This window comes from Phasianus colchicus, chromosome 2 (assembly GCF_987193195.1).
Source record: "Phasianus colchicus chromosome 2, bPhaCol1.hap1.1, whole genome shotgun sequence".
Lineage (NCBI taxonomy): Eukaryota > Metazoa > Chordata > Aves > Galliformes > Phasianidae > Phasianus > Phasianus colchicus.
Genome location: NC_143437.1, coordinates 93,276,411 through 93,300,236, shown reverse-complemented (window position 1 = coordinate 93,300,236; position 23,826 = coordinate 93,276,411). Strand labels below are relative to the sequence as shown.

At 36.9% G+C, this 23,826-nt stretch overlaps 2 long non-coding RNA genes across 6 annotated transcripts in view; both read left to right on the top strand.

Annotated features, from left to right (window-relative positions):
• Positions 1-450: 450 nt before the first annotated feature.
• Positions 451-13,697, top strand: LOC149919193 (uncharacterized). Its single transcript, XR_016464841.1, has 5 exons — positions 451-1,838; positions 2,256-2,402; positions 6,670-6,760; positions 10,605-10,663; positions 13,125-13,697. It is a non-coding gene; the product is annotated as an uncharacterized LOC149919193 (long non-coding RNA).
• A 7,008-nt stretch (positions 13,698-20,705) lies between these two features.
• Positions 20,706-23,826, top strand: part of LOC116240686 (uncharacterized) — a 37,110-nt gene continuing 33,989 nt past the window's right edge. For 4 of the 5 annotated variants that reach the window (XR_016464515.1, XR_016464514.1, XR_004169367.2 and 1 more), the window contains exon 1: positions 20,706-20,838. This is a non-coding gene — a long non-coding RNA (uncharacterized LOC116240686). Of the gene's footprint in view, positions 20,839-20,945; positions 21,069-23,826 lie in introns of all 5 variants that reach the window. The other variant, XR_016464516.1, reaches the window with a different exon arrangement.

The window sequence follows — 23,826 nt, the reverse complement described above, 5'->3', positions numbered from 1 at the left end:
ATCCACATTTTCTTCTGGTGTTTTTTTTTTTTTCTTTTTTTATTTTCAATGACTAGCTACCTATCTGTTGTCCAAAAAAGTTCAGCTAGATCTGGCACAATACCAAAGACTTTAAACTGGGGCTCCATGAATGTTCTGTCATTTGGGTGCTCACTGAAACTTGGAAGAGGATATCCAGCACCATGAGAACAGAAAGTCTATCTTAAGGACAAGAAAACTTTATTGAAATGAAAGATCTCAGCACAGTGTTCTGGATTTGACAAATACGCCTTTTTTTCTCTACATTTAGAAGAAAAATCTGAAAATATTTCCATGAGTCTTAGTTAATATTTGTATTAAATGTCTTGGAACATTTTTACTGATTATGAAACCTACAGTCTTAAGAGAGAGCTTCAAAACAAGTCACTTAGGTCGGGGCTCTCTTTATCTTCCTGTTCAGTATCTGTAAAATTATTTGGGATACTCATGGTGTTCACCATGTCCATGTGAAACCATCTGAATAGTAGTTAGTATGTCCTTAGTAATCTGGCATCCATATGTTCTAAGACAGCTTGAAGTATAATCATCATTGCATTTTTCCTGCATCTTTGCCTCAAAACAGGCATTTTTGGAAACAAAGACCAGAATTCTCTTTAGCTGCTGATGAATCCCATCCTCTTGCAAAATCTAGAGTAGAAATCAAATCCTTGAACAAGTTTTCCTCACAAAGAACAATCTCTTTTATACTTGTTTGATTTGCACCTTTTGCACCTACTTTGCAGACACTGTTACATTGGTGCTCACTTTTTTTGTGGAACACGTGCCATTTCTGTACAGTGACAGCAAGAGAATGTTGTATTAGCAAATGATTCATGAGCTCTAAATTTTCCATTTTAGACAAACTAGAAATTATAGATTTTTCAAATGATTTTGGTTATCAGTTCATTAGTCAAATAAAAACCATCTAATGTGATAAAGGATGGATTTTGGTTTCTCATGTGTCCTGTAAGCAGAGTAAACGAGCTCTCCCACGCTTAATAAGGAAAGTCTCTCTGCAGTATTATAGAAACACATAATATCCCAACATCAAGTATCCCAAATTCTGCCATCCTCATTCTTTTCAACATCTTAATAAGTTCAAAACTTGTTTGTCATCCTTAGGAGAATGCATCAATCTCTGTTGTTTCTGATAATGAGGAGTTTATTCTGGAGAATTGGATATCACAGTGTGAAGCACATTGCAGGGAGAGATCTAGAGATCTCTGAGTACGCCTGCATGCTGCCAGCTTAGCTCTGCCTTTGATAGAATTGAGTTGGAGGTGATAATTCTTCCTGAGCTCACAATTCCTGATGATTACTTGGATACCTGTATCGCAGTCCTACTGAGGTGGATGCTGGGAGTATGTACTGCCTGAGGCGGTGTTCAACACGGAGTCTGCTTGTCTACGTGCATGTCATACAACATCTGAGATTCTGTGAGAGGTGGAGTGCAGCAAAACATGGGACAAACTGTCCCCATGACATCTGCAGATCGTGCTGCTATTCACAGGTCACAGTCCTTGCATGAAAACAGATACCTACAAAGATGCTTTTCAGATACTTCATCTATGAGCAGTAGCTTTATAATTACACCACTTGACAGGGAAGGGTAATTTTCATTTCGGATTTAATTTGGATGAGAGTGTTGAAATTCTGTGTCTCTTTCTGTCTCCGCAGAATGCCATGCAGTGCACTGCAGTTCCTGTGTGGTGCCTTCATTGTGCACTTATTCTGGCTTCCACAGTCATTTTACAGCTGTTAGGAGTGTGGGATGAGAAAGAATGTGGGTATCAGGCTTTAGACATTGTCTGTCTGTAGAGGTGAGTGAAAGAAGTGCATTGTCTGATTGTTTATATTTCTGTGATTAGTTAGCATACCACTGTCCTCTTCTTTAACTGCATCCAGCTGATGGGCTACTGGCAACACACATACACAAAGTTATTAGTTAGTATTATTATAAGTATATAATATAATATATTATATTATTAGTATATAATTATACATACAAAAAGTCTTAGTCTTCTAAGTTTTGTTCTGCTTTTTTTATTCCACAGTCATCCTTCACACCTTGAACTATTCTGTTTTGATGGTGATTATTATCTTTGTTTAATCAGTGAATTTCATGACAACTGTCCTCCTTTTATCCCCTCCAGAAGTAGCTAATGGAGATACTACATAGGATCTGTCAAATTAGATAAATGTACCCTTAATAAAATCTGTGAGTTGTCTCTCCTTAGCTTGGTAACCTCCTTTTCAAATGAACATGGAAGAACATGCAGATGAAGTCAAATCTCTGTTGACTGGTTTGTGACCAACTTGACAGACTTCCCAGGAATCCTTTCATCTGACAGTTGCAAGAACCACGTGATACTGAAATCCATATGGTAAGATGAGTGCCTGTTCTGTGCTTGAAAGTCAGAATATTGTAATTGTTTTGAAGAATAATTTGTTCCATTCTGATTATCAATACTTTCCTATCTATTCCTTTGTTGGTGATTTAGTGGAATATTGTCTTGATACTCAGTCTGACCATTGCAATTTGAATAATGTTTTTACAAAAAGTAGGATAAATACAAGTAGAGATTTCTTTAAAAAGAATAAAGTTGAGTAGAGTGGGGAGAGAAAGATTTTATATAGTGCGAAAAATCAATAACAAAATTGACTATAAGAAATACTGACTATAGGAAATACATTACGGGTCAGTTCTTAAAACATTTGGTGAAATTTATTGCAGTTTATAGCAATTGCTGTTCTCATACTAAGCATGATTGTCATGGATGATTATCTGATGAAACTTCAGAGTTTCTGGATTTCCGAAGTCTTGACTCAAGTATTTTTTTTTCATAATTATTGTTATAAAGAAACAGCTTCAAGGAGCAGGTTGTCTCTGTCTAAAAGATGGCCTGGGTATGTTTTCCTTTGTGTCCTGTAATCCCACTAGATTTGTTGATCTTTCCTTGGTGAACCACAGTGATCTTCTAGCTCCTCCACGAGAATTTCTATACAGAACTACAGAGAGATGGGGACCATCCCTATCCTATAGCTATCCTATAGCTTTGCTAGAATGTTAACAAGTACATACATAATTTAATTGATAATAGCTGGTGTTCAAAGCTACCATTCTGGGTTTATCTGCACTTGATTATTACTGTTTTTTTCTGTTTTCACTCCTCAAGTAGCCACTGCCAGTGTTGTGGCAGTGTAGTGGAAATGTAAAAATAAATAAAATAATAGATTGTACCTGCAAATACATGTGGAGCACATTTACAAATATGGAAATGACCTTCTGTTGGCAATTGGTTAATGAAAAGTCAAACTCTTTGGTTAACACATGTCTTTATCATTTTGAAAAAGCATTATAAGTTTGGAGGAAGGAGCGCCTTTGTGTTAATATTATCTATAGCTTTTGGGGAAGAAAAATAAGATACACAGTGTTGTTTACATTTAGTTTCAGTCACGCAGTGATCAGACGTGAATCAACCTTTCCATACATGTTTTCATGACTACATTGTACTTTATCAAAGGATTGATTCTAAACACACCACATTTTAAAATAAAAAAAAGTTCTTTGGTTTTATGTTCTCTCCCTCCCCCAGGACTTTGCACTTTCAGTATGTCAGTGATTTAGAAATACATATATTTAATACTAAATTTACATTGAAAAAAATATTAAAATATATAAACATTTCCGCTTCTCCATTGTGATAATGCTACATTTTACTTTAGCTAATTCTTTTCTGAATATTTGTTTCTGGGGAGAACAGCTGGGTTATAAAGATATTTCAGAAACTCCTTATTTCATAGCACAATTACAATAGATATTTCCTTTTTCATTTTCCCAATATCCTCCCTCTTCTCAGTAAATTAAGATGGTGCCCTCTAGAAAAGCGGGAAAGAAAATATCTTGCTGAAGAAATGGGCTCTGCACAAACACTCAGACAAAATCTGTCACATAGAAAATACAGGATTCACAACAACAAATCACATCCAGAAGAAATTAGTTTAGTTAACAAAAATGAGAAATGTAAGCTAGGTGTGTTTAAAGATGTATTGTACAAAGCTAAAACCAGACAAAATTAGGGAAGCATTTTCAAGAGTGGCCTACCAGAGATAAGGTGGTGTAAATAAATAGCCTTTTTAAACTCTCTTTGTGTTGCTATTATTAATAATATTGCTACTAATAGTTGTACTATTATTGCTATTACTACTACTATGACTACTATTACACAATTGCTACTACTACTATTCTGTCTCGGAGTGCTTATGCCTTGAAGTGTAACAACTCTTAAGACAAAGATAGAGAACAATATAGATTTTAGCAATACTTTCATGTAGTTCTAAAGTTGCTTCTGTTCATGGCGGCAGAAATCTGCATACTCTGAGGGAAGGTGTCAGCAAGAGCTTGAGAGAACATAGATATGTGTCTGCGTAGTATGGAGTGTGAAGTCATGTAATAGGTTTTCAAAACCATCACTGCTCAGAAGATCCACGTGCATGTGTACTATGGGCCGAGATCTATTGCATCAGCAAGGGCAAAATTACAAAGAATCGTACAAAAGTTTTAGGAAGTAGCTTTTTAGTAGAAAGAAATTATGTAGGTATTTATATGAGGAAAAGCTGCTAATGTGTCTGCTTGGGCTGACAGGGATAATAAGGGTGGTAACAGATCTAAGCACCATTCATAGATTGGGGTTGAGTCTCACTAGGAAGTGAAGGAGTAATATAGTTTGGACAGACCCATAAGAAAGAAGAACAAAAATCTTAACAGAGATAGGGAACCAGAGAGAAGGAAACGCACATGAACAAAGCAAAAACTCCATGTTAAAACGGCTAGGTGTCAGAATTAGAAGTATCCATGAGAGTGAGAAGTATCCTTGGGAAAATGTGAAAGAGAGAAGCTGAAGGGCAAAAGAGGGAACGGAATGCAAAAGTGGCCTGTGACTCAGCAGCACAGAATGACCAGAGCAATATGTGAGAAGGGATGAAACAGTGGAAATCAATGGTTTGATGTAAGGAACTCTTTCAGAAGGATGGTGCCAATGGACTAGAAGATGTTTTTGAAGGCTAAATCATAGGTTTTGCAGAGTATTACAGCATTTTGTCAGTGCTCAATCCAGACAAAACTGAACTTTCTTTGCTTTCTAAATTGCAGGTAATGCCATTAATCAAAAGCCTTTTCTTTATGGAAAGGGGTTAAGGCACTTACATATTCCTTTCAAACAACCCCCTTCTCCCAAGTCTGTATCTCTTCCTCTGTAAATTTAGCCCTAAATGATAAAGGTTTGAATATTTATTCATTTATGAAAACACATCTATGATTTTTATCTTGTCTGTTCACCTTGTTTTCTGTATCTTGTTATTTCTGTATAACTTTTGATGCTATTATTTCTTCCATCAAGTGCAAATGCACTTTATCCTCAGAAGAATTGTAGATTAGACAAATAGTTTATTTTATTTATGAAAAAGCAGAATTGAAGACGTAAAATTAAGTTTGTTTAAAAGTTAATGTACAGAGTGAGTTCTTGATTTCTAAACACTGAAAGTGGATATTTCATATGGAATTCAGCAAGTAATTTCACTTCAGCTCTTTTAGGCATATAATGATTCTTATGTTGCATAAATGATGGAATTATTGGCTCACCTGCCATGCTTAGCTGATGTCCTGTGGTTCACCTGGCTTGATTCATGCTAGGAATCCCCAAATTCAAGAACAGTGCCCAAGTTTCAAGCAAAGCAGGTAATAATTTTTTCTAGTTAGTGCACTTTGCTTGTCTATTGTGGAAGGAAAAAAAAAACAAACCATAATGAAAAAACAAATCTGTTGTGTATGCTGCTAGGTTAGAAATACTATGAGAAACTGTTGATGTATGGGACAAGAACTGTCAAATCATACAGACAGAACCCTTAGTGAGTCATGGTGAAATTTGTTGATTAAAAAAACATTAAAATATATGTTAATGAAATGTTTTGTTTCACTATGAGCCTTTTATTATATCAAACTACTAGGAGTTTTCTTCACTTTTCTTAAGTCCTGCAGTAAAAAATAAAGTGTTGGGAGCAACTTCTTGAAGATGCATCCTCTACTTAACCCAGTTCTGCTTGAAAATCTGTTTTGATGTATTTCTATCATATCATTCCTTCCTCATCTCTCTTACAAGCTGACGTTTCTTACTTAAAATGTTCTCAGATGAAAGAATTCCTATTGCTAAGCTTTCCTTTACAGGTTCCACCATATCTTTTTGGAGATGACAAGTACTGGGTGTAATGATCAAAATGTCCGCACACCACGCATTAACACAATGGTATAATGATGTTTCCTTGTTTGTTTGCTACACCTTTTCATTTAATTCCCTTCCCTAATAATAATTTCTTTATCTTACAACTGCTGGCCACTGAGCTATCTTTTTTTTCAGAGAACTGTCCTTATGAAGTGTTCATAAAATGTACGACTTTACTGAGGAGCTTTTACTGCCTTTTTTATACTTCTCTCTAAACTTACGCTATTGGCCTCAGTTGGGCAGAGTATGAAGCCTTACTCACAAAGGCCATTCTTATGTTATGTTCTTGAGCAGCAGTAGTTAATATATAGGTCGTCAGTATATTACTTTTGTTTTTCCCATGCTTATGGTTGTGCGTTTATCAATGTTGCAGTTCAGCTGACAATCCACTTGCTGAAGACTGGAGACCTTTTGGAAGTCTCTATCATAGCTCCCTGGGGGACTACCTTAGTAAAATTCCTCCGGTATGTAACTGGCCTTTTATTCTTGGTCATTTACCCTGTCATTTCAAAAATAATTTATGTATGCAAGGACTTTCTCTTCTTATGTGTAACAGATTTGGTTCTTTAAGAGTCTCACAAAGGAATATCTTCAGATCCTTTTATATCAATCTGCTCCACCTATTTTTTGCTCTTTCAAAGAGCTTTGATCTGTGAGACATGACTCTTAGTACAAAATTAAAATCTACACCTACTTGTTGTATTAGATTTGTATCTTCTGTACTTTCTTCTAGATCCAACCGCTTTATCTAGCATGAAAATTGTCATCTGCAGTTTCCAGTTTCCCTGAGATCTTTCCAAAAGTTGACATCATTTTTGGTGCCAAAGCTACAACTTGCAGAGCATAGATTTTTATGGACATGTGGATGAGTTCAGTCCGGGCGGGTTTGTTCAGGCATACTCTGCTGGCTCAGCCTTGAAGTTGCTCTTAAACAAATTCCACTCTGCAGAGAAAGACTGCAAAATGGAAATCTTGTGTATAATGGTCAATAACACACACCTATCATTTAACTAGTTTGTTATTGTTTTATCTTTTTTATTTTTTTTCCTAACATTTTGATCATCACTGGTTACCACTAGCTGGCCTTCTAGTTCTGTGCTGGGGAAGAGATGAGTTGTTTTTTTTTTTTTTTTCTCACCCCCATAATTTTCATTTCTATTTTCTGTGGAATGCTTCCTTTAAAACCATTCTTTGCATATCCATGTGTGGAGTTGGGGTAAGAAGACTTCTAAAATCTTTTTGCTGAATACTGTGATGTCCTGTAACAGTTTCCATTGCTGTTTACGAGCACTTTATCCTTCAGATGCCACTTTTATATTGGTTTTAATGGGCTTATTTATTTCTATACAATTTCCTATTTCCTATTTTTTTCCTATTTCCTAAAAAAAAGTTTCCTTTTTTGCTCTTACTGGGAGCCTGAAGATTGCCTTGTTATTATAGAACACTTCTTTGACAAAGACTTCATGAACAGAGTTCATGCTCAACCAAGACTACACTGAGATTATTGTCTTTTTTTGGTCTTGGCCAGAATTTTCATCAGTGTCACTGTTTGATCTTTTTGCTGGTGCCAACAGTCTGCTTCAGATAGTGAGAAAAGCCAAAGACCTCTGCACTGGTTCCTCATCTAAACAGAGGTTGCACAGGGAACAACTGTGTTGTGGTGTGCAGTTAGTCTGGTCATGTGAAAATGAGTTGGAAGATGATGGTTGTCCAAACAGCCACAACTGTTTATTTCCTCCCATAACTGTGAACTGATATTCTTCAGTAGTTCCTTTGCTAGCCATGACTATGATGTAGCACATGGATATGATGCATGTGATGAATACTGAAGATACACGTACAAGCTGCATGTAGTCCAAGAGCCATAAACTATTCCTCCTGGGTTTAGAAGTAAGACTTTTTGTCCTTGGGATCCACACTTGTGGCAGTGGGTATGGATGAAATGCAGTTTTTTTTTTATCCCTGCAGGCCAGTAGCAATTTTTAGCCCTTTGAAATTTGGAGGATATTGTGACTCCTTTACTGATAGATCTGTTCTTGGATTGTCCCCTGGCTTGGATTATTCTGTGATAGATAAAAAATATGATTTCTTATAGGGCTGTGAGTTCCCTGAATCAGGAATATCTTTTCTGAATAATTGGACATCACTTAATAGGCATCACTGCAAATGCATTAATAGTGTAACACCCTCTACTCCATCCTTTTGACCTCATCTACATCATGTATATTTATTCTTTCCTGTGATAAAAACATTAACCTCTTATCTTGCCTAAGGTTCACATATTCATTCACTATTTGAGAAAACAGAGAGAGGAAGGAAGGAATGTAGGGGGAGAGGGAAAGAGGGAGGGATAGAGGAAGAGAGAAGCTTTTAGCATTCTGTAGCTGAGCTGCCTGATGTAATGTGTTAGAGGATATAGGTGCCAGTAATGTGCAAAGAGCTTGAAAAATGACCAGACAGTGCCAAGCCCACAATGCATGTTGTCAAGAGGGCTAACAGTATAATAAATCAACCTGTCTCGTGTCAAGGGTCAGGTGGTTTGATGTTCAAAGCTATTCGGCCAGCCTGATCCAGCCAGGCATATGCTATTCATTTCTGAGCCTCTAGCACTATTATGATACTGGGATCACCGTAAAGCAGTGCCAGCCCTGTGGTTCTTTGGTCTTTAAGTCAAGATCCCAAAGGGGAAAATTATCCAGGAGAAGAGAGCAAAGTGCTGCTTAGTTTCAAATCTTATGCTTTCCTCGTAATTATTCTTTTAAAGAAGCACTGAGAAGAGCATGAAAAACTGTGTCAGATGGATTTTTCCTATGCCCTCTGTATAGGACAGTGATGTTAACCTTTCTCATCTGAGCAAGCCATATGGGCCCACAGTGGCACGTGGGGACAATAAGCTCTGTTCTGTTCATGTGACCATGTACATACCCGAAAGAAATGTCATATTTTGAGTAAGTGGAGGATGCCAAACACAGTATAATTAAAAAATCCACTCCAGTCATGGCTATTGTACCTTCCTTCTCCGGTGTTTAGAGGGGCTGGAGGGAGGAGACCATGCCTCTGGCCTGCCAAGCTGGAAGGAGGGTTTTTCCACATGTGTCTTACTCTGTGTCTGCAGGGCTGGATGAGTGCATGGAATCTGCTGTAGGCATTGCAGGCCAATCTGAAACTTACATGTTCAGGATCTTTAATTAGCTTCGCTAGTTGGGAATATGCAAGGAGAAAGGTTAAAGCAGCAAATCAGGCTAATTACAGGCAGGAGGTCCCAGGAGTTTAGATCAAGTGATCTTCCCTGGCCCTAATCTCTGAGAGGGAAGCAGTTGACACTGTATTGTCCCTGCCAGTGCCAGTGCTGTTTTCCCAGCTGCTCTCCATGAATTCACTCTGGCTGTTTTGCTCAGGGGGCAGATTGCTGCCACAGACCTGTGTGAGTTGAGGCATAATGTATAATTTCTCCTCAGTGCTGTTGGGGTTTGAGAGCGGTAACTCCTGCTTCCTTCAGAGTGCCACAGGGGCACTCTGGGGGCAAACTGGGGGCTCTATGGACGCCAACACTGTGTCCCAACTTATCATAGAATCATAGAATGGCCTGGGTTGAAAAGGACTTATCTCTAAGCAACTTCATTTCTAATAGCCTCTTCCCATTCCTGTGAAAGATTTCCTGCACATTTTCCCCTTCTCCAGTTACATCATCAGTGTACTGTTATTTCTAGTGTAAGATAAATCGGAGTCCAAAATATTGAAACTAAAATGTCATGGGGGAAGTTGGGTTAAAAGAGGCAGCTGAGGTACTGAAACATCCAACTGTCAGAGGCAAACTGACACGAGGCCAATGATGTGGAGCTTAAATGCTGGCAGACGTGTTACACAGCAAGTGACTTTGTAGCAAATAACAAATTCTGGAAGAATAGTTGGGTGAGTTCTGTACCACCAGATACAGAAGAAATTTCAGTGGGAATCTGCTCTGGTCCAAAGAGTAATTAAAAACAAAACACATCAGAGACCCAAAAGAAAAACAGAACTCCAACCCCAAATACCCAAAACAATGAGTATGCATCAAGACTATAAAACAATTAGGTTCAAAGAGTGTATACAGGGAAAATTCAGTGTGAGTAGACTGTGATTTCATTAGTTTGTTTCCAGAATTTTTCTTTTGTGATTTGTTAACTCCCATGTTGGATGGTTATTTTGCTCAGAGAAACATATGTGGTTATGATGTAAGTCATATCTCTATGTGTTTTGTTTTATCATTTCATACATCCTGTGCAGACATTAATTCACCTGTGTATTTCAATTTTTTTTTTCTTCCAGAAAATAACTCCCCTCACCAAGCCCCCATGAGTACACTGGTTGTGTTTGCTCAAACTGGAGTAAGTCACAATGATTCTTTTTTTTTTTTTTTTTTTTTTTTAACATACCCAAATCCTGTGAAGGACTTTAACAAATGAAAGCTACAGTTGTTGAAGTACTAGTCTGGCAGTAGCCAGAATCTCCTACAGTGGCAGCATGCAACTAAGTCAATGGTCACTAGCTCCTTTCCCCATCTGCAGAGTGTATGATAATGCTTGAAACCTTTATAAATGTGTTTGAGCAATGTATAAAAAGTATATTTGTATAAGTAAGTCATTATCAGCAGTGTGCCTCACTGAAGGATCGAAGTGTGAGACAAAAGACAAAATACAGATTTGATCAGTTCATGACTATATGTACATAGCTAAGATTTACAATATAAAGATTATTTTTTCAAATTGTAATGCCTGTCAAATTATAATACTGTCACTGTTAAACGCTTCTGAAAATCCCACCTACATATTTCAGTAGGAAATTATGCAAAGATCAGGTGTTATGACATAGAAGTCTGCTCTATCTGCAATAGTTTTAGGCAGTGTAATAACAAAAACAGAACAGTAGATTGTATAAATAAGCAAGGAAACGAACAGTGAAGGCACAGGTCAGAAAGGACCACCTGTTGTAAAAATAAAGTACATTCTTCAGCTATAGCAGTTAAATCAGTACTTGTGATAGCAGAGTTGGACTGTATTATCAAGTCGAACTCAGACAGTGAGCAAGGGTATCATCTCAGAGACCGAAGGGGAAAACTATGGATTAGAATGTGGGAAGAAAATAAAAGGGAAGAAAATATTCAAGGTGTGAAATAATATTTCTGCCAGTGGTTAACTGTGGTGATTTTTTTTAAGGTTTTCACCCTTCCTATTGAAATGTGAGGCTGTCACTACATGATATGTTGTCTTTGGCAGCAAAGCTGTCTAGAAAGTTCCCAAGATCCACAACTAATTCACTGCTACATGCGTTTGTTAGTAAATGCTTACGTCTCTGTGCTGCCAACAGGTGACTCAGATGGTCTGCAGTCAAAACAGCCATTCAAACCTATTCAGTCTGAAAAAACAAAGGTCAGGTTCTGACCTGAACCAGTTTAGAAGTTGAGGTAGTGTTGTAGGCCACAACACATAAGCTTCAGTGCTGAACCAGGATAGGATCTGGTAACAGATTTGTGCAATCGTCCACTTCAGTAGTTCCAAACATACAGATGTATTTGCAATTTTTGGGATAACAAATCCCTTGCATCCTGATATTAAAAGCATAATCCCCATCTTGTAATAAAAGTACTTGTTTGTATAGGGGGAAATATATTGACTATACACAATTTTTACTTGTTGGGTGAGGAATTGTTTTGGTTTTTTTCTTTCAGAAAATGCATGTGTGCATGTTCAGCCTGGTATAGAATAACAGAATAAGAAAAGTAAGAGATATTTAAGTTTTCAAAATGCTCTGGACTATTGTTATAGCTAGTATAATATTCCAGTATTCTGAATAAACCTAATACAGCTGTTCCTCCATTCAATTTGTGTTTGTTGAAGTTATGCTTACTTAAGCTATCATAAAACAAAATACAAATGCTAATTAAGTAAGTAATTAAGTAAGACTTGTGCATTACTACTATTGACAGTTGTTATGGTTCTTAATGTAGTAGCGGTGAGTAGTGTTTTCTAGATCTGCAAGAAGGGAGTGATTGCCATTAAGCAACCTAAAATTAAGCATTGACTCTGCAGCACCTCGTATGCAGTCAGGCAGAAGAACATGAGGATTTTCAGGGCTATTCGACAGTTGAGATAAAGTAAAGAATAAAATCACCACAAGAATTCTTAAAAATGCATTAGAGCTATTTCCTACAATATTTTAATGGTCTTATGATTTTCTTGATCGTTTTATTTAAATATTTTAGTGCAATTTGTTTTAGTTTGTTTTTCATGCTCCTAATCCTTTCAAGATCAGGTGCTGAGCAATGAGGATAATTGGGGATTAGTTGGCTTGCTGCTGGTATTAATGCACCGAGTTATGAGACATCCGCAATATTTTTCCAGTGTGTAACAGCCAGTTGACCCGGTAGACCATGAGTAATGAAGAGCAGAACTGCACATTTTGTGGCCATCAGCATCAATGTGGGAGTGGCATTGTACCCAGCATACGTAAAGATAACATATTCTTCCATTCCTCTGTAGTCTTTGTCTTACCAAATTATTCAGACAGCTGTTTGCCCAAGCAGCCCATTACTGCACATTGTGTGACGCACTCCAAACAGCAATTATTTAGGTGATTTAGTCCAATAAACAGATATTTTTGTTACTGAGTAATGTTACAGTTTGTTAAAACAAAGCAAAAACTTGCAGGTTTCTACCCAGTTTGGGGAAGGGAAAGTGGGGTGATTGTGGGATTTTCCAGTCTTTCTCCCATTATGCCTTTGTTTACCACAGGAAAGTGACCTAGAGCAGAGAGATAAAAGAACCTTTGTATCCTTTTGTGCCTGAACAGCATGAGCTGGTGTGAGGAATGGTCGGCTCTGCCCTTCAGACTGCAATTGCATCCAGCCCTGTGTGCTACGCAGGTTTCTTGCTCACTGGGTGATCTTGAAGTGGCCTTGCTAAAAGCTCTCTCTGCCATTTCCAAAGGAGATAAATCTACCTAGAGCCCTGGGAAGCAGAATTGCTCTTCTTTTTGAAGGTGAGAACCTGACCTGAAGATCTCAGAGGCCTCTTCAAACAGATGGTGCTGATTTTTCAGAGACAGAGCTGCAGCTCCTGAAGCAATGCACTGCTGCACAGCCCTGGCATCCTGTGGTGCCCAGTCCCAGCACACAGATTCACAGGGTCCATGCTTAAGTCCACAGGGATGAAAGTTTGCTCACCGAGCCAGGTTCACTGAAAGAGCGACAGAAGAGGAAATATGTGTTAATTTTGCCAGGTATGTCCTTGCCTTTAGGAAACAGAGAATCCTCTAAGAATAAGTGCTAGAGGTTTGTGGTGGCAAAGAGTAAAAGACTAGTAGAAATTCAGGTGAATCAACCAGTATTGCTTATATGCTCACTTGTTCACCTGGAAGTTTTCTTGGGGAAGATTTTGATTCATTTTCTTTTCTTATTGATTTATTTATGTATTTATGGAATTTTAATAACATAAAGCCTTATTTGAAAGAAGAGCTACAGAAAGTTTTGAAATCTTAATTAACCAGTTCATCTCCCTGGAATATCAAAAACATATCTAAGATATGTAAGTACTGATAAATGCTGATTGATCATATAGTTTTCATCCAGGCCCTAATTTCTCAGAAATATTAGATAATGAATATTTATCTTTTCTATGACTGGGAATTCCTAATTTTTTCAGGATTGGAAAGTGTTTTTGTTTTGTTTTGTTTTGTTTTTTTGAACCTCTGATCACATGCTCCTGTCAATTGCCATTTCCTAGGCAGTGAAGGACCAGTGGTGAACTGGCAATAATCATGACAGTGCCCTGGAGTAATAATCATTACTCCAGCCCTCGGCACATGAGCCCAGGTGGCATGGATACTATGCTCTACTGAGGAAGCTCACAGCAATCTTGATATGATGGTACAACTGTTCAAGCGTTGTTTTCAGAGGACGGTAATTCTCCTCGTGGCAGCTCTTGTGGTGTCATCATTGTTTTTGGTTGGCATGTGAACAGAACAAGAACCTTTTAAGTGCTTTTCTGAAATGATTTTTGTTTGTGATGAAAAGTCTTGGGTTTTCAAACTGGGCTGTCTCTCCCATTAAGAATTGACTGAGAGTCTTGAGCCTTGAATCCATCACTAATTAAAACTTTTTCTAAACAATGTGTTTTCCATACAATAGAATTTCAGCTCTGAAAAAAGCAGCTTACTTTGATGAGATTTAATGTCATGGAAATGATCTGACTAGTTCCAGATGCATACTTTAGATATGCGTAGATAGTTTTGATTGCCTAGAAAGAACCACCTAGTAGACAGAGAGGATTTGGCATAGGCAATTATATTTTATCTCAGTTCAGTTTCAAAGCATTTGTGGGGATCCAAGATCATGCTTTGGTAAAACAAACAGATATGGCCCAAACTGCAGCAAGAAACTGAGCAGTAAAAGACAAATACATCTATGTACTGTTTACGTTGCAGTGAAAATTAATATTACACAGCTAGAGAATTCTGTCCACTTGTGTAACAAATGAAAAAGAGAGAGAATTATGGGACATTATATTCTGAGGAGCAATGTGACTAGTGAGGCAGAACTTGATCCACAATTGCCAAGTTACAACCTGATAATATGCTATCAATTCTGCATGATACTGATCTAGGACAGTGCTTCATGATCTGAGCAGTTATTTCAAATGATTCAGCAGAGCCCCAAGATCTACTGTATCGAAAGCAGCAGAAAGATCCATCAGCAAGAGTACTGTAATTTAACTTGAATCAGCAGCTGGTGATAAATCATTTGTGACCTTAAGTAAAGCAATCCCAGGACTCTGGTACTCCCTGAAGCCAAACTGAAACTTCTCATATAATCCATTCCCTGACAAAATTGCTAGTAGTAAAAGGGCAACCACTTGCTTCAGTCCTTCCCTTCCTTACATCCCAGAAAAGAGTGCCAGTTTAGTTATCGCTAGGTAGAACAGAATCCTGCTATGTAAGATAGGGGAAGCTTTTACCACTTCTGCTAACAAAGAACAGCTGCAAATTTCAGCAGATCAGAAGACTTGCAGAAAGCAAAGAGTCATTAACCATGTTAGCTATAAATGAAGTAAAGCACTGAAAGACTGTCCGCAAGCAGCCATATGGGCCAAGAGTCAAAAGTAGGAGTAATGGAGCATGATTGCTTTCCCAACTGTGTGATCTCAGCAAGAAGCAAATACAAATGTATAACACTTGCAGATACAGGCTCTGGTAGCATAATTACCAGCCGCAGCACTGAACAGTCGCAGCTGATTAGAAATTCACTCTGTACTTGCTGAATTCCTCACAGTAGGCAGCTGAAAGATTGTGCACAAAGAGTGATTTGTGGTTCAAAATATGATCAATAGCACAAAATAAGACTTCAGGTCTGTTTTTCCTCATTAATAACAGGACAAGAATACATAGACTTAGCTGGATCAAAAGCAATGTGCTGAGAATCTACATCATCTTGGTGCTTTAGGAGACCAATTTCTGGACTAAACAGTCTTTGAAATGATTCCACATCACGAGCTGCTGTCCCCACCTTAGTCAAGTCCTGTGATCACCAAGGCAGACAAAGACAAGCACAGAAAACTGAGAACAAATCAGGAGCTTCACAGACTGTTTTTAATTGGGAGGAAACAAAAGAAAAAACATCACAATTTGTACAAGATGGAGAGATGGATTCAATTTATGAGTAATAAAATAAACTTTGATTCTCACTTATTCTAATTGTCCTGGAAGATCTTCATGAGAGATCCAAGACAAATTACAAAATTTTCATCCCTATCACACTATCTGTCATGTTACAGACATCAACACAGGACTAACTTGACTCTGCCTTTAATGCAGGTCACCTTCTAGAAGTCATCTTATTATGCTACAGTTTTTAAGTTGGGCTGCCCAAATAGTTTCAATATTTTACTGGTGTTGAAGGAAAAATCCAGCCAATTCTCATGCTAAATATAGTGGAAACAAAGCAAAGAAATAGAGAATTAAAAAAAAGTACCACCACTCCCAAAGAGTCACTGATTTTATTACTGACTGCATCTAGACTGACTTTTAATGGTCTGAGTCCTGGACTCCATTAGTGTTTAATAAATGATGGTGATGATATCCTACCTGCACGATGCATATGGAGCTCCCATTGATTTCAACGTGAGCTCTTGATGCAGACTGATGGCAGGATATTCCTGTGACAGAGATGAATTTTCCATTAGAACAAAATGAGGAAGACCTGTTTCAGTCAGCACAATTCACAGCAACAAGAAATGTTCCTTGGGGGCTCAGTGAAAGATGCCCATCCTGGGATGTGGAAAGTAAATTGGGTGGGAAGCGGTGAGGCATAGTTGGACAGTTGTAAAACCAATTAGAACCATCATGCAGTCATATTGATGTTTAATTTGTATCATCTGGTAACCACGACTTCCTTTTTCAATCACACCATGGCGGAAATTACTGTTCTTTTTTATATGAAGGCCAAGGGCACATTTAATATTGGGATAGAAGAGAGAGTGTGTATGTCTTGCACTGTGTCTTGATAACCACCTTTCACTCAGAATAGATAAAAGAAAAATGAAATGCCATTAATTATAAACAACGGAGAAGCATTACCCATACAGAAATTTGGACAGTGACACAAAGAATTCAGCTGAATATTTTCCTTCAAGGATTTTGTTAAAAGTACAGAGTCAATGAGTTGATGTGAAGTCAGCTTTGCATGTGTCATAGAGGCACCTAAGTACAAGAGGGACAGAGAGAAACCTCTGGTAGTCTGTTTCTCAGAAAAAAACGGGGAAGGAAATGTTTTGGCAAGGAGTTATTTAAAAACATCTGAATCTGTAAGCCAAGAAAAGGTCTTGCAATTTTGATATTGATTTTATTGTGGAAAAGGGATGTATTTTCTGTAAAAAAAAAAAAAAAAAAAAAAAAAAAAAAAAAGATTTTGTTATCAATTTCTTCTCTTGGAAAACTATACATTTCACGTGAATATTTGGGTCAAAAGCACAAAACTTTCAACCTTTTCTAAGGTGTTCACTGAAGGAAAAAGGAAAAGAAAACACAAGTAATTCAATTATTTTTTTGATAGATATTTAATAACAATAGATTGTTGCTAAATTAACATGTATATTTTCAGGAGCAAATATGTAATTTTTGAAATGCATCTTAGAAAAACAGGATGAATTTGGCTGGGGAAATACCTTTGCTTTTTATGATATATTAATGATCTTAGCAAAAAAAAATCACGTCTTAGAATAGATGATTAAAAGGATTAGGAAAACCAGCATCTAAGTGAAAAATCAAAGGCAAAAGTAGTTGTAAGATGGATGGCAAATCTCGCCTACTAGTGGAATAAATAAAATACACCAGAAATATATCTCTTCCCTCCCCATTAAGTTTTTGTGCACTAGCAATGCACACTAAAGGATTGGGATAATTAGGAATTCCCATTATTTTTAAAAAACATTTTTTTTTTTTTTTTAGATGGGCAGAACTAAGGTATCTATCTAATAAGTATGGATTTTTTAAATGCAAAACTGTCAGTTCATATCTCTACAGCAGTGCATATTAGGCACCCAAACTCCAGAGTGGCTTTTCAGGATTTTGATCTGGATTTCTCTCCGAGCTCCTGGAGATCCGTACTTTTTATTCAGTAAGATTTTCAGCTTTTATTGCTCTAAGAAGTGATCTCGGCAGTTCTCTTTTTTCACTCTCATTATGGCTTTTACATGGCCCAGTGTAAAGAATATAAATATTGCTTGAGCTACTTATAGGTGCAAATGGAAATGTGAAAATATTTATGGCTGAAATGAAAGTATAATCTGTATTGCCTAATTATGATAATCCAGGGAAATTATTCTTGCATAATGTCGTATAAAGTAGTAAAAGGATAAATAGCTAGCTGCTCTTTTTTTGTTGCTTGCTTCAAATAGGTCCAGGTAAAATGTTAGTAAACTTGTATTTCATGTTGACTATCTTGTTTAAGCTATACATTGGAAAAGTTTAGTACTCTAAATTACAATTTCTATTGCTTGCAAAGTGCTGGGAGAAGGCATAGATTTCAGTGTAACATCATTCAAACTAATCTCTGAATCTGTAGGAATTTTTATTTATTTATTTGTAATTATTTAACATCTGTTGACTTCAGGGTCATAAAGTTATTTTATAGAGTTTAAGAAAGTTTTAAACAGAACCTAAGTTTTTGCTAGTCCTTCTGGCTGTGAAATTATCTTCTTAATATAAAGAATCACTACAACTAAGTTTATGGAGTATGTGGAACTCATTACATTTTTTGTAAATATCAATAGATTAGTCTTGCCTAATGTGAAATTTGGAAATGTATGCATTTAATGTCAATTCTTACTTTCGAGTAAGATGGAGATGAAGAAAAAGTATTATGGCTTATAGAATTTACAAGGTATTTCATCAGGCTTACACAGCAGGAAGGCTTTCCAGCTGTAAGGTTTCAAAGGACTTTCTGAAAAACAAAACAATACAACAAACACCCTTTACTAACAACAAAAAAAGCTGCAGTGTGGCTTTCCGTGATGCTCTGCTCCATTATACTCTGTTGGATAGCTAACAGGAGAGGCAAGCAATAAATTTTCCTATGACTGGGGGATTCCAAAGAGCTCAATCTCATTGTTGCTTAGATGTCCAAATGACAGCCGACCCCCTGCTAGTCCCAGTTTTCGGGACTCAAACAGGAGTTTCTCTCCTTCACTTGGTTGTATACTCCCATTGTTTTTGGAGAGACTCAGTATCTTCAATACTTCTAACACTGTGTCAGAGGTAGCTGAAGCTGGCAAAATGGTTCTCAAGCTACTGAGGGGAAGAGGAAATCAGACACAGACAACATAGACTTTCTTTTCATAGGAGGCCACCTGGAATCAACTCTATCTTCAATCCCAGATGAAGAGTGGTGATGGCTCCTAAGGCTGAATATGAGCTGCTTGAAGAAAACTGACACTTCCTCTTTTCAGACTAAATGCTGTGGTGGTGCTGTCTCTCAGCCATTTCAAGCTGACTTGGAACCACGCTGCTCCTGAGTGCCTTTTCTTCCCCCTGCTGCTTCGCCTGCACTGGGTCTCTAAATGTATCTTTGTTGGCTGATCTCACTGAGAATTGTACGTGCCAATCATCAAACTGTGGAAGTGAGAATGAGCTGACAATGGCATCTCACTTTGCAAATTATGTTTCTTTGTTTAAAAAATGTGTGGGTCAAAGTATTATTTTGAAGTTAGCGTCTTATGGGACTGCTTTTTGCAACTTCAAAAAGAATAAAGATTTTTGGCTCCAGGAAGAAAACAATGAGTCACCCTTTGTGTAGCTTCAGAAAGGGGTACAGGCCTAATTTATCTTTCTTTGAACACAATGGAAGAGCCTGTAGAACTACTGTACTGAAAGGACATTGACTTCAGGGGATGGTGGATTGTGCCCTAAATGCTTATAGAATCTCTGCCCAAAATTCCAATCTCTGTTGCATGGGTATTAATTCGAGAACATCTCCACTTCTTCCAGTAATCAGTCTGGTGGTAGAAGTGAGAGACTGGAAGAGTTGAGTGAGTCTTGGTATTCTCAGTCTCACTGAATACAGAAACCACTGACTGATGGCACTGGTGATGTTTCTGTTCAGGTCCTCACTCCTTCTCAGAGAAAGTAAGTTGCCTCAGAGTGATTTTTGGTGAAATTTATCCAGAATACAATGTAAATCTAGCTCTTCTTTCATTCCTTCAGTACTATATTTTATCTTCCTGATAGGTATTTAGCTTTTAAACAATGCTGTCTGACGAAGATCAAAGAATCTGCTTAGTTTTACTGTGTGTATGTGTGATTTGGCTACATCTCATTTTTAAAACTCCTGTACTGTACCATCATAATGGTTTTACCTCAGGACAACCACTGTGCATTTATTAAATGAGATGAAACCAATGCTGAAGACAATACAGAGTTGTGTGACCTTTCAGATATTGTTTGTCCAGACAGCTTGTGTCATCTTGTGATATCTTCCACCTGATTTTCTGTCTGTATGTCATGCACCATCTGGGATAGAGTTAATTTTCTTTGTAGAGGCTTGTATAGGATGCTATCATGCTGCCCTGTCAGTGAAGAGCTAGGGGTAAGAAGTTGGGAGGGCACAGAACCAGGACAGCTGACCTAAACTGGCCAAAGTGCATTAATGAAAGTGGCAGAATCCCTGCCTGCTGATGCGAAGTAATGAAGGAAATCCTTGTTTTACTTTGCTTTTGTATGCAACTTCTGTTTTCCCTGAGAAATTTTCTTTACATCACCCCACAAGATATAGTCGTCATAGATTCATAGTCATTCTAGAGTCATTATAGAGATATAAGAGTCAAGAAGTCATCATAAAGTAATCAACGAGAGGTAATGTAGTTAAAGACTAATGATGAGTCATCATAGAATCACAGAGTCCTCATAATGTCATAGTGTCATCATAGTGTCATTGATTCATCATAGAATCATAGAGTCGTCATGGACTGGTCTTTTACCTTCCCCATTCTCTCTACATCCCATTTGCAGAGAGCAAGTAAGTGGCTGCATGGTGCTGAGCTGCTTGCTGGGCTTAAATCACAACACAACTACTGGACAGAAGAGAAAGATTATTTACCTTTTGCTCATTTTATGTCCTGTAAGGGTCTGTTTGCAGTTCCAATTTTGGATGTGTGCCAGATGCAGTGGAGAAGCAGCAGGGACTTTGGAGGGAGGCCACAGCTGCAGAGTTGCAGGTGGTTTTCCCATTTCTGGAGTTTGGAGCAGGTGCTCATCTTGCCTTTCCCTGGGCTTCACACATTTGAGAGATCTGCATGGGAAGTCTCTTCGGAAACTGAGAGAAAATTGTCATTTATCTGAAAGGAAATACACTGTTATTATATTCTTGAACCACCTAATTTTAGCTGTGTGGGCTACAGTGAAATCTTTTTGAAGAGCTGGGACACAGTACTATAATAACATTTACAATTTCTTTTTCTTCATTTGTATCTAAGAAACGTATATATTACATAAACTCCTGCTATTTTCTCATAGCAATACTACAGCTACATTTGCAGTAGCAGCTCCGCTGTTACATTACTGCAATTATAATAAATTATTGAAGTGTAAGCCTAAATATATACCTAGACTACTCTTTCAATTTTAATTCCTATTTAAATATTTTATATAGTTTTCCAATAGATTTTTCATTGATGGTTAGTAATAGCACCATCACAGCAGATACAGTTTTGTTTTGAAAGGTACTTTTGGAAATCGTACCTGGGTTTTTAATTATTTAAGTCAAAGAAACAAGTTAGGATTGTCTACCTTTAATATGTCAACAGGATAAAAGAGAAATTGTATTTATATCAAGGAAATTATGCTAAGCTCAATCATAAATTTGATATTTTAAAGAGGGAGAGGCTAGAGGCACTTCTGAGATACGTTATGAACATCTGATCTTAAATATGGAGATGCACTTGTTTGGCTAGAATTATTGTATTGATTGGCTGAACTCTAAATTGGAATAGCAATAGAAAAATAATTGTTGTTACTTGTCTTTCAAGCACTACGTCTTACCCTCCTCATTTTTTTCTTTTTTTTTCTGATCAGACTAGGTATGTGCTTTGCTTTAATATTCCTTGTCTTTTGCCATGTTTTTATGGTAACATTAGAAACTGTTATCATTCACTAGTCAAATGGTGAGGAGGGGTGATAGTGTAGTGCCAGAAGCCAATGTAAATCAAATGGAAGTTATTTTTGTTCATTTCTTTTCACTTGTTAGTTTTTCATTTTTATTCTGTTTTTAAGAACCTGTACCTGCTAAGTGGTGCATTTTGTTAGTAACTAACGCATAACAGAGGGTCCATTTCCATTGTAGTCTTGAAAAGGGAAGTGGCAGGTCTCTTCTTGCCTCCCTTTTGTTCTTCTTTTGTTCTACCAACAGCAAATTCCATGTAAGTATGAAGCGGAACAAACAAACAAACCTACAGAATTAAGAATTATATGAAAACAGTAGTTAAAGCAAAATAAAATGCAAAATCAGATTTCTGTGAAGACATGAAATCTTAAAGTTTTCATGGATTTTCAGATACAACCTAGTGGAGAAAAAGAATAATTTTGTTTAAATTCTGATATCTGCCACAAGGCAGACTCAGTGGTACAAGTTTTCTTTTAAATTAAGTAATGTTTGGTGTATAAATTAAAGGTTGGCAACTGCTAAGTATGAGAATTATAATATCTGTCTTTGTGGAAACTAGGTTTAACAGATGTGTCTTTAAATATGAATACCTATCGTTATTTGACAACTAAATAGTTGTTTTAATATGTGGTTATTAATTTTATTCATAAAACTATTTTTGCTTGAACTCATTGGTTTCATGACTCTTTATTTTTCAAAGCTTTCTTTACAAAATGATAAGTGATAGGATAGCAGAGAGAAACAGCTTTGCAGTTTGGTGGAACTTCAAACTTATTCCACAAGATAAACCAACACTTTTAGAAGATATGATAGAGAATACAAGATTAGGGTGCTTGAATAGGGAACCTGGACTGTAGAAGCAATGATTTCCTGACTTGGGTTTGTTAAGAGACTGGATTTCCATGGCTATGTTATAACCACTATGCTGATCTCTATTGTCTTCTCTCTCATTTTTATCAGAAATTCTATTCTGGAGCAAAGAAACCTTTTCCATGAAAGTTTCATCTGAACTAGTACATTCCTGTGAAAAGTTATAATTTCAACATATTTACATTTTTCATAGAGTTGACTAGTGCTACCCATGATTACATATGTATAAAATCAAGTATTGAGTACCTTGTACATGAAGAAGCTGAGTATTCACATAATTGTTAGCTACATATTTATTTTATTATATATTGATGTATTACTTCTTATACTAACTTATATGTGATGTATTACTTAATAGAACTCATATCTGAAATTCAGTACATTTATGGGGAACAGGCTATCAGTAATCCTCAAGCTAAAGGTACTTAAATGTGGCTATACTGAATCTGCCTCATTTTGCAAAAGGAAACAGTCACTCTTCCCCAACTTCAGTTGTGTTAAGAGGTGGTGAGTTAGTGAAAAAAAAATCTTCAACAAATGCAGTTAGCAACACTGTTATGTCAGTGTAAGTTTTGTTCCTTTTCCATTAACATTCTGTATATATTTGTCCTTTAATGTTCAGTTCCAAAATTGGATAGCACATTTCCTGGGAGGTTTTTTATACTCATTAATCATAATGCTGACCTTAACAACTGAAGGTTTCCAGTCATTTGTTTATAGACAAATTTACAAAGGTACTACAATGCTTAACTGTGAATGCTAAATCTGAGCAAGCATGATACATAAAACCAAAGATAAAGTGGTTAGTATGGCACTAAGAAAAGGCTTTCATGAAATCAAAGGGAAGTCTTAATACCTCATTTTGGTGGATGCTTTTGTTGAAACGATGATGGCAGAATCAAACTATATATTTTGTTCATTAACAGTGTTATTTGTAGTTATCCCTTTAATTTTATAAAATAGTTTTTTGAATTA